Below are 12,386 nucleotides of genomic sequence, written 5' to 3' on the forward strand. Positions count from 1 at the left end.
AGCACTGAAAAATGGAGCAGAGAGGAAGAATGCAGTGGGCAAGGGGTGCACATAGCACTGAAAAATGGAGCAGAGAGGAGGAATGCAGTGGGCAAGGGGTGCCAGGCCAAAAAGCCAGGGAGATCCCTGGGGAACACCACCGGTAGAGACTGAGATAGAGGAAAGGAAGGACCCAAGTTGGACCTGGGAGAGTTGATTGGAGAAGAAGGAGATGAGCCAGACCAGGGCCTGATCGGTGATACCCAGGTTATCACAAAGGCGGTTGAGCAGGATGGCATGGTTGACTGTGTCAAAGGGAGAAGAGAGATCTAGTAGGATGAGGACAGATGGGATATTAGAGTCAAGGCTGGAGAGCAGGTCTTCACGGATGTTCAGGAGAGCAGTTTCCATGCTTTTGGCTGCTTTGAAGCCAGACTGATGGTCCTGGAGACAACCAACAGAATCACTGTGGACGTTAAACTGAGAGATGGCCAGCTTTTCCAATCAAGAAAGGAGTGAAAGAGATTGGGCGATAGTTAACTGGGGAGGAGGGGTCAGCTGTGGGTTTCTTGAGAAGGGGGTGCACAACAGTGCTTCAGAGGGGAGGGGAAGGCTGCAGTGGCAAAGGAACGGCTGCAGAAGTCAGCCAGGGCAGGAGCAAGGGTGTCAATATTGATTGATTGATTTGTTTATTTATAGAGCGCCTTACACCAAGGTACTGTACATTGGAACAACTCATACAGTGAACAACAACAAACATTGGGAGCAACAATTACATTGTGAATCATTCGACAACAAAACAGTGCAAGGAGCAATTAACTCAGGGGGAGGGGAAGTGGAGTGGGAGTAGGATTGGCGAGGGGGGGACCAGAGAAGGATAGAACGAGTGAAAAATAGAAGGGAGAGAGAGTGAAATGGGAGTGGGGAGAGAGGAGTTAGAAGAGGGAAAGAAAGGGGGAGGAAGAGAGGACAAGGGAGGCCTTCATGGTGGAGAATGGAGGAGAAGGGATTTAAGGGAAGTGCGAAATGAGGGGAGGGGAGTGGAAGAGCGGATTGAGAGGGGGAGTGAGTTCCAGTGAAGAGGAGCAAGGAGTTGGAAGGAGCGGAACCGGGAGGAAGCACAGGGGGAAGGAGGTACAGTGAGGAGGAAATGGTCAGCAGAACGAAGTGAGCGAGAGGGGGAGTAAAAGGTGAGAAGGGAAGAGAGATAAGGAGGAGCAAGACCATGTAGGGATTTGAAAACAAGGCAGAGAAAGCAGAATTTTAACTGTAAGTGGAAAGGTAGCCAGCAAAGGTGAGAGAGCGAGGAGGAGCAATATTGATGGTTTTGGATGAGCAGGGAAGAACCTGTTGTGACAAGAATTTCATAGATTGGACTTCTAGAAATCCCATCAGAGGAAAAGAGAGGAAAGGAAGAGAAAGGGGGAGGAGGGGTGGCTGCAGGTGGGCTGCAGGTAGCAGAGAGAAAGGCGGGAAGAGGACGAGAGGACAAGAGGGTGGAAAGGATGTCCTGGGTTTTAGAGATGAAATGAGAAGCCAGGGTTGTGCAGAGGGCCTGGGAGGGAACAGGGAGGGGACAGGAGAAGTAGAGACTGCAGCAGGGCTGGCCAGCTCCTTGCAGATTTTGAAGAGTTCAACCAAGTTGTTAGATGCCAAAGAGACGCAGGCTTGGATGTGGGCTCTCTTCCTAGTTCGGACATGTTGCATTCGGAATGACACTGTCCACCATTTTAGAACACAGGGTGACTTTAGAGGGAGAATCTAAAATGGCGGATAGGCCTAAAATGGCGGCTTACACTGATCTAAGGTCAAGACCTTGCAATGTGGATTTCCCATAAGCGACTTATAAACAGCTTAGTGTAGGCCAATAAACATATATTCATACAGTATAGGAGGCACGATATGATTTTCTGTTCGACAAACCCTCCTTTTGGCCTATGCCAAGCTCCAAACTACTTCTGGTCACTTTACAAACAACTCCACTTCTCAACGTCCATACACCCTGAATCACTGTCAGAAATATCTATTGCCATTAGATCGTCTATCAGGATTTCTTTCAACACATACTCTTTATAATTCTTATCTGTGGCGTATACCTTGTGTCCTATTGTACCTATCGCCTGTGCGCAACATCCCCCTAGCATCGAACATATACTAGGTAAACACTGTATACAGCAACAAAGAAACAACAGAATTCCCAGAATGATCAGTAGGACCGAAAGCACCTTCCAACCCCAAGATCGCAAGAAGTCCCAGAACCAAGCGCTAAGATCCCAGTTTCCCTCGGGAACATGCACTTCTGAACTAAGGACGTGCAGATTCTGTATTGCCTTGAAGATAATTGGGGAGGAATCTGGCCCGAAAACACAGCAAGCGGACCCCACCAATTTACACACTCCACCACGTTCAGCCAGAATGACATCTAATGTCATCCGGTTCTGAAGTGCTACTAATCTTATTGCTTTCTGTTCTAATGTCATATTATAGAGTATGTCTGTGGTCCGGTTGATGGTTCTCTCCAGTACTCTCGCTAGTCTCCTGATGTCTTCAGAATTTGCTATTTGTCCCTAAAATGGCACAAAGGATTCACTATGTCTCCCAGAACCTGTGCTGCAGTGTCACCACTCTCATCCTGCCGTGGACGAGTCTTTGAAACCTCTACAGTACTGGCTATGAATACCCCGGGTAACAAGATCCCTAAATAACAAGTTCCCTGCCAATCCCTGGGTAACCATGGAAAAGCTACATTACCGCAAACAAAGTAGACAGGTTCGCCTACATACAAAGGTCTGTCTTCCCCAGTCAAATTCACAACGTCGGCGCAAACTTTAAAACTTTCCATTGACTGAGTGCCATTCCTCTATATGCAGAAAGAAACTGAATCGGGGCTATGGTTAACAGTGTAAGATGGAGGCATGGCATCCTTATTGCCTATAGAAACCATCTTGAAAGAGATCAAAGATTGAAAAGGACGAGACAGTCTATCAGAAGGCCTAATAGAAGCAACGTTAAGCTTGCTCCTATTCGCGAAAAGCGAGCATCCCAAGGGCGTAAGAACACGTTTCTCAAAACTATTCAAATTAGTACCATCAAAGTTCCCCGAGATGCTATCGTTCCATCGGCCAAAGAATAGTGCTCTAAGGGAAGCATAACAAGCAGTTGTCAAAGGTAAAGGATGAATATACCAACCTAGCCCCTTATCCCTGTGTTGCGGTAAATGCGAACAGACCCAACAGTTGGATTTATTAAAAATGGCATGAGTAGCATTCATGATAAGTAACAATGTATTATTGTAGTATCTCTGTCTATACTGCGAGTCTCTAGGAGATAAAGTGTGCAGATGCACGAAAGGAGTAGAAACAGTAGGTACATTTTTAGTTGGTAACAAGGTTTCGAATGGATGCACTTCTTCCAGGTACCAAAAGCCTAGAACAATTACTATTATAAAACCAATTGACATTATAAAAAGAAAGCAGTATGTTTTCGGGGCCCAAACAGTTTGTCCATTCTCACTGCTGGTCACACGATCATTTATCAGTCCTGTACGAGCGGTAGCGGTTGCAGGCATTGCAGTCTTCAAACGAAAAACCCCAGTGTTTTTTTTTGCTGGCGACCTCCTGGCCGAGCAACTTCTTAGTCCTTTCACAACCCTAGCCAACAGAATCCCCTTTTTCAAACAATTACTTGGGCAAAAAGCAAGCCCTTGATGATTTTCCTTCCTTCTTCGAATGCACAGCCAAACCGTGCCGTAAGTCTTTTTCCTTGGACGCAAATTGTACCTTGTTGTCCCTGGTACTGATTGATCCGAGAACAATGTGTCGTCACTTCCCGTTGGAAGCAAGGTATCAAGAGAAAGTGAAGATGCAAGATCCGGAACAACAGTTTCCGGAAGCAAAACTTTTGGAGAGTGTGGAGACAAAATGGCTGGTTCCCCAGGCCTCGCGGGCTCAGAGAGAATCTCCGATGCACTCTGTTGCTATTTACTGCTTCGGGATCGTCGGTTGCAGTATTAGTGAGGGGTTCTGTTTCTTCTGTATCGTATGGCACCGGGTGTGGAAGCCTCTTGACATGCGTCGCGTGGATCCAATTTTTTCTGCCTGCGACGCGCACCGCAGTCTGTGTGACCAGCAGGACCTGGAAAGGGCTCCGCCACCGAGGTGCAAGGCAAGAGGATCGCTCAAATGCCTTCGTCAACACCCAGTCTCCAGGCCGAATGCTTTGACCTGGGCCCTCGTATCGTACAGGTAAAGCCTCTCGCACTTGGTGATGAATCAAATACAGGTTTTTAGTCAACTGGCTACAGTAATCTGAAAGAAGTACATTTTCGACATTCTTCAAAGACTGACATTTCGGAAGGTTCCAGATATTCGCAGGTCTCCCCATTACTGCCTCAAATGGAGAGAGCCCAGTCTTAGTTTGAGGGGTTGTACGCATGGCTAGTAACACGATTGGTAAGGCGGCCGGCCATTTTAGTTTTGTGCCGGCACACGTCTTAGCAAGCTTGTTCTTGATGATGCCGTTGTGTCTTTCTACTAGTCCGGCACTCTGAGCGTGTCTGGTCGAATGGAACTGTTTGTTGATTTGTAATGCCACACATATTACAGCAGCGACAAAATGTGGACCATTGTCTGACCAGATGACTCTTGGTAGCCCAAACCTAGGGAAATACTCTTTTAACATAGTTTTTGCAGTAGTCATGGCTGTAGCGTCTTTAACAGGAAAAGCCTCAACCCATTTGCTGAAAGCACAGATGACAACTAACATATATTTCAAGTTATTACACTGTTCCATTTCGATAAAATCAAAGTGAATGACCTCAAAGGGGACAGAAGTTGGACCAAAACCTCCCATGGGAGTTGATGTTCCATTTCCCACATTGTGCTGTAAGCAGATCATGCAATTCTGAACATGAATCTCAGCTATTTTAGAGATTTTGTCATTTGCCCAAACTTTCTCCAACATTTGTGTAAGCTTCCAGGCACATATATGGGTAGGGCCATGAGCCATGACGACCATCATCATTACGTATGCGTCAGGAAGTAGCCATTTTCCTTCAACTACATCCACCCAACACCCATCATCATGGAGTTTCCCCAAGCCCTCTGCCCATCTCTTGGATTCTTCTAATGTGGCATTGGCTTGGATATCTCTTACAGAGTCAACACCCTCATCCATTGCATAGGCATTTACAGTCTCCCTTGAAATGTACATCTCTGTAGAGAGGTTTGTGGCAGTCTGTTTAGCTATCTGATCAGCGAAAGCGTTCCCTTTTCCTATATCATCTATAATCTTTTGATGTGCTGCACACTTTACGACAGCTAACTGAGTGGGAAGTGCAAGTGCTGAGAGCAGTTGTACTATTAGGGAGCCATGCTGAATCTTTGTACCATGTGAAGTTAAGAACCCTCTTTCTGACCAAAGTCTACCAAAGTTGTGAACCACCCCAAAGGCATACTGACTATCAGTATATATGTTTACTGTAAGCCCTTTGGAAGGTTCACAAGCTCTAGTCAATTCTATAATCTCTGCGGCCTGCGCGGAGTTATGCGTGATTCTCTTGGTTTCCACGACCGTGCTTAATGTGGTGATGCGTAAGCAGCTGTGGATGTACCATCGGGAAGTTTAAAGCAGGAGCCATCGCAAAACAGCTCCCCTTCTGGATTATTCAAAGGAGTGTCCTTTAGATCAATTCTACCCTTTGTCTCTTGTTCGGTAGTGTACAGACAATCATGTGACTCTTCGTCACTGCAAGCAGTACCTTGCGGCAAAGGTAAGAGTTCAGCCGGATTAAGAACACAACCCCTCCTAATTTGTATGTGGGAAGCAAACAAGATCAATTCATATCTCGTCAACCGTGCGGAAGTGAGGTGTTGCGTTTGAGTTCTGTTCAATAGAACATCTACAGAGTGAGGCACCATCAGGGTTAGAGGATGGCCTACGACCATTCCCTCACTCTGCTTTACAGACGCAGCAGCGACAGCTCGCACACATCTTTGCAACGCGCATGCTACAGGATCAAGGGTGGAATAAAAGTAACCGCATGGCCTATTCTTCCCTCCATGTTCCTGCGTTAATACAGCCAAAGCACATCCATCACATTCATGCACAAACAACACAAAGGCCTTTTCATAGTTTGGTGTGCCCAAAACCGGTGCCGAGCACAATGCAGTCTTGAGCAGATCAAATGCTTGCTGGTGCTCCATGTTCCACGGCAATGGCGAAGAAATGCCCTTCTTTATCAAAGCCAACATCGGCTTAATCACTAGTGAGAAGTTCGGGATCCATAACCTACAGTAAGAAGCCATTCCTATCAAGGCTCTAACTTCTTTCTGCATATTTGGGACAGACATGCCAGAAATTAGTTTTATCCGTTCAGGTGTCAATCTTCTTCCCTCCTATGACAGGAGATAGCCTAAATAGGCGACCTCTTGACAGCAATTTTTAAACTTTATAAGCGAGGCTATGTGTCCATGTTTAGCCAGGTGTATAAGTAATAACACAGTGCCCTCCTTACAAGCGCTCTCAGAGTCGGCAGCCAAAAGTAAGTCATCAACATACTGAAGCAATGTACAAGTAGAGGGCAACTCAAGGGTATCAAGCTGTTCTTTCAAAGCCCTACTATAGATGCTAAGACTTTCCGTGTAACCTTGCGGTGCACGGGTAAAGGTGAACGAGCGTCACTCTAAGATGAACACGAACAAATATCTACTGTCCTTATGTATAGGAATACTAAAGAAAGCATTCTTCAGATCCACAACACTAAACTAAGTAGCTGAAGCCAGAATCATAGTTAATATCGTCGTCACATCAGGCACAATTGGAAATTGTGGAGCGACGACCTTATTGATGGCACGTAGATCAATTATGAAACAAAATGGAATTGCATTATCGCCTTTCTTGTACACGGGCAAAATTGGACTATTGCACAAACTACCTGCAATTTCCTCAATCACCCCTCGATGCACAAAATTGGAAACAATGCATTTCAAAGCTTGTTCACCCTCGACTGAAATCTTATATTGTGGAATACGTGGCAGCTTTACTCCATGTTTCAGAACTATTTAACAGGCTTGATCTGTAAAACACCGACATCATTGTCGTCAATTTCGCATAAACACTCTGGTACATCACTGAATTCTGGCGGCAAAGGTCCGGTTAAGAATTGTGAGACAGAAAGTTGCTGTGGTGAAATCGTCAAACGCACTCCATCAGAAGAACAATGAGTTACCACATTCCTTCAACAGATTCAACCCCAGCAAATTCTCTCCACAATTCGAAGTCAAAAGGAATGGACAGTGGTCCGTAAAGGGACCCAAAGAAATAGGTACCGGCGAAGAAACCAGAAAAACAACTGGTGTGCCAGAAACCCTACAGAAACATTGGTTTGCCCTGACAGTGGAATGTTTGGAACCCGAGAATGATCAATGGAACACTTCTGTGCACCTGTATCTATCAAGAATAGTTGCTTCCTATTTCCCACTATCCTTTCAATGTAGGGACCTTTCTGATTAACAGGAATAGGCGTCGGTTCCAAACCCTGCTTTGGGCAATCCTAACTAAACAGAATATCTTCAAAAGGAAGTTCTTCAGAGAGGTAAGCAGCAGAAGGATGGTCGAATATGTTTCTAGTATCCACACTTGGTACTTGATTATCCTGCGAAAAAGGTTGCTGTGGATCCTGTGCAAACTGACCTCTACCAGGGCCCCCTACACCCGGGCAACCTCTAGATCATCTACCCATGTTTCCAAATGCATTATTTGACCTTTGTCGAAGGACCGGGCATTGTGCACGCCAATGACCCTCTTGCCTACAATAGGCACACTGGTTAATGTTTACAGGACTCAAGGGCACATTTCCTTGTGGAACATACGGACCTCTAAACTGCAAACTACCCCATCTAGGGCCTCTAACAATTTTCTGCAATAATACTTTTGTCTTCAAATCACCTTTCCTTTTTCGTCCCTTTCTTTTTCATTATTGACACGATTCTCATAGTACTGAGCCATGTGCAGCACTTATGATTGAGACTTTGCTTGCCAAGTACTCTCAGAAGACATAATTTGCGACTGGATGTCAGGCAACAATCCACGCACAAATTTGTCTACGAATAATCTTTTCCCAGACTCTGTGCCTAAGTCTTGTCCACTGAAATCCGAGAATACTTGTTCGAACTGATTAAAGAACTCAGTAGCACCCTCAGACTTCCCCTGGACACAGGCCGTAAGCTTGTCCCAAATAATTCTCTTTTCAGGAATTATGGTTTTCAATTTTGCAACGATTCTATCAGGTAAAGTTAGTATCAGCTGAGGCGGTCTCTCGCCAGCTGGTCTTTCTCCATCAAGTCTAATTATGTTAGCCCATGTATCTCCTAACCCTGCTACATCATCTATAGTCCTAACCTGTTTCCACAAATCTACGGGCAGGAGTACAGGAAATAACAGATCAATATCACCGAAGGTGAATACTGAGGATTGCAAGACAGACTCCATTTCTTTATAGAATCCTGTCGGATTTTTTCTAATGTCGGGTATAGATTGTCTAATGGTGTTCACTTCCTCTCTTGAGAACGGGACGTGAACAAACTGCGACACATAATGTGCAGGAATATCTCAAGCAGGTGTACCTGCTATAGCATTAGCCGCAATCTCAACTTTCGGGAAATATGTCGGAGGAACCTCTCTCATAGGCAACTGAGAAGTAGGCAACTCCGAACGCTTACTAAGCAACAGAGCCAAATCGAGCGCTAAAACAGTCGAAGAAGTGTCAAGTGAAAAAGCTCTCTTATAAAATACTCAATAACTCTGTGGGACAACAAATCTTTCTTTTCACACATTCATCCTGCAGGTACTCTACCATTACCTGTATCGCTTTCCTCTACATTTCTGGCGTATACTGACTTTACGTGTCATATACTTCAACTGTTATCGACATGTCTGAAATCCGTCTCATCGCATCTTTCGTACAAATTCGTGTTTGCTCGGATATCGATTTACGACAAGGAAGGAACCACTTTTGTACATACATACTATCCTCATCGTCATCCTCATTCTGTAACCTTTCCAACTCCTTCCTATACTCGAATATCCTCTCAACATGCTCTTGTACTTTCTCCACAGTGTCTCTAGAAAGCGCTAAGGTGTTCAGATCCCTCAACCCTTGTGGGAGATCTGTATTGTTTAGTCTGTCCCACATTACACATAAGTGAATCCCTAATCCCTCAGTAAAAACATTTTTATAAGGAAAATTGTCCGTATTAGAAAGTGTGGCAAAAACATTAGCTCGATCATCTCGCTCCATACAATGCTCAGCCCATGCAATCAGGTTCGTTTCGTCTCTGGAGGTACAGTATTACGAGTGACAAACCTTGATCTCACTCCTTGCTCGACTACGAGTGGTGCAGGACCACTTGGAAGAGGAAGAGCAGGCAAGTTCAGCAGAGGTACTATTACTGGTGTAATAGGAAGAGGTGGAGGAACAGGTGGAACAACAACTGGAGGAAGAGGAACAACAGGAGGAGCAGGAACAACAGGAACAACAGCAGGAAGAGCAGGAATAACAGCAGGAAGAGGGAAAGCAGCAGGAAGAGGAACATACAGAGGTGGCGAAGTGGCACCAGGCCTTTCGTTCATTTAACAATTTATCAATAAATTCGTCGGAAACATGAAAGCCTTTAGAAGGATAGATTTTCTGAATGCCAAGTGAGAAAGCCCTATCCATATTCCTAGCCGATTCAGACTGTTTATCTTGGTCATATTACAACGCTTTATCGGCGTTCATCTTATGACGGCTCGTATGATTTTCTCTACTCTTAAGCTGTAACAAAGCTTCTTTCTTCCATTTCTGTAAAACATCAAATGCTGCAGGTCTAGCCTTTTTCTTTAATAAAATAGATTCTAAATACTCAATACGAGGGATTTCAAAACTACCATTGATCGGCCACTGAAGTTCGGAAGCATGTCTGGTTTGTCTGTGCCAAATATCATTAAACACTATACTACCAATGCCATGCTTACAGTACATAGTACAAGCCGGCGACCCCTCCTGTGGTGCCGGACGGCTAAATTCCAAAGATTGCCTATCACTGCGGAATAACGCCCTGAAGCAGGTAGACAATTTCCCAGGCATATCAAAATATTGGTGTTACCTGGTCAATAATTGTATTTTCAGATACAATGTGCCAAAACAAATTATCAGGATACTTAAGAATCGGGTCACGACTCACCTGATCAATCCTAAGGAGGTCCGATTGGATTTCAAAGATTCTTTTCTAACTAATCTTACCTCGTGTTTGGTGATTTTGGCAAATCTGCCCGCCTCGATAAGTGGACCCTCGTCAAGATGCCGTCTCAGACCACAAGCTCATCGTCCAGGGATCAGGTCATGCAGCGATGCTGAGGTGTCTCGTCTCTTTCGGAAAAGGGCCCCTTTATTTTGTTACACCGTCCGATTGCGTCACCCTTTGATGAGTTGGCATCAATCTTGAGGGTCCCTATTCAGGCGCCAACTGTGAAAACAAAAAGAAGATATCGAGGTTGAGTACACCAAAAGGAAATACACCAAACGCGGGTTACAAAGGAACATACAAAAGATCTTTATTTTATACTGGACAGTTTTAAAGAACAAAGCAACAGATAGCTATCGGCCCTCAGCACAACACAGCAAACTCCAGCTTGGTTTGGTGTGCTCAGTGAGTGGGACTGTACATTAGAATAGTCACACTTTTTATACTCTTGAAATCATGATGTTCAACCCACTTCCAAGTTAATACAAGTTAATACATTACGGATCTAGGGTTCACGCCGAGTTCATACATCTATACATTTAGGGTTTACCTTTAATACATTCACTAACAGATTACAATAACAACATTTTGTCTTAAGATTTCTCGTAGAGCCTTCTCAAACAGTTTTATACAATGCAGTCAAACAAGTGTTCACATTTCGGTATATGAATATATTTTGTTTAACATATGCTTGCGGATTAGGTTAGTTGGCGCAGGTAATCCTCTACACACAGGTCAGCGAAGGACAAGGTCTCAGTTCATGACCCTAACATGTGGCCTGCAGGCAAGTTACACAGTAGCTTGTACACAGAGGTCAAGACGGCCATGTTACATTCGGAATGACACTGTCCACCATTTTAGAACACAGGGTGACCTTAGAGGGAGAATCTAAAATGGCGGATAGACCTAAAATGGCGGCTTACACTGATCTAAGGTCAAGACCTTGCAACGTGGTTTTCCCGTAAGCGATTTATAAACAGCTTGGCATAGGCCAATATACATATATTCACACAGTATAGGAGGCACAATAGGATTTTCCGTTCGACAGGCGGTTGGATCTCGGTGCTGAGAGGATCTTGTAGCCATCAGGGAGGAAAGTGTCAAAGCTTGTTGTAGAGGAGAAGCCAAGCACCCCCACTCCACCTGCCCTGCCTACATTACCTGAAGCGTATGAACCAAAATATGTGACGTATACTGAACAGGTGAACCAACCAAGAGAAGAGCGCAGGTTCAGTGCAGTACCCATAAGAATACCTATACCTAAGAGAATATGGGAGGTAATGTACCCATTGAGAAAACCATACTTGCATCCAAGACAATATGATGGCCATTTGAATGAGATTCCTGAAGACGCAAAGAAATTGAATGACTAGGATGAATGGTGACGTCATACAAAGTTGAATCGACACCCATATAGAAAGATAACCAGACCAGAGAGGCAGAAAAATTATAAAGAATAAAGAAATACCAAGGATAAGTGACATCTTGGGATCAAGATAAAAAACTTGTGCCACAAATCTGATGAAGAACTTAGTTTGATTAAACGTGTACAGATGCAATGTAACGCAAGAAGCAAAGTAATCATGAAACTAGTAACCTGCTTTTAAAATAGTTAGATCGTGGCATGCACCAACATATACATATATACCTCATAGAAACATATGGGCAAGTAAAGGATGGATGTTTCCACTATGTATAAAGCAGTACTGAACAACGAGGAAGGCCTCATTCTAGTTGAGAAAAGCCATTGAATTAAACAGAATAAAAGTGCAGCTAAGGAATTCACTGAGCTAAGAAGGCCAAGGTCTTATCAAACTGGAGTTGGCTGACATTAGATACAATTAACATGAAAGAACAGGAGCTCCTGTTCAAAGGGGTTAACCAAAAACAAAAGACGTCAGAGGACTATTGAAGAATAAAATCAAATACACGAAAAGGCCCAATTCATGGTGTCCAGTCACGTGATGGAAGAAAGTTGGACAGGCAAGATGATCACACCTACGCACGGAAGCCGGATAGTGCCCATACTCCTTAAAAATTCTCAGAGAAGACAGTACAAACTCAAGGCCAACTTCAAAGCACTAATCGAAATTGGACCATTGAGGTGATGATGGATGATATTTG

The sequence above is a fragment of the Ambystoma mexicanum genome, chromosome 6q, assembly GCF_040938575.1.
Source record: "Ambystoma mexicanum isolate Mex_15411 chromosome 6q, UKY_AmexF1_1, whole genome shotgun sequence".
Taxonomy (NCBI): Eukaryota; Metazoa; Chordata; class Amphibia; order Caudata; family Ambystomatidae; genus Ambystoma; species Ambystoma mexicanum.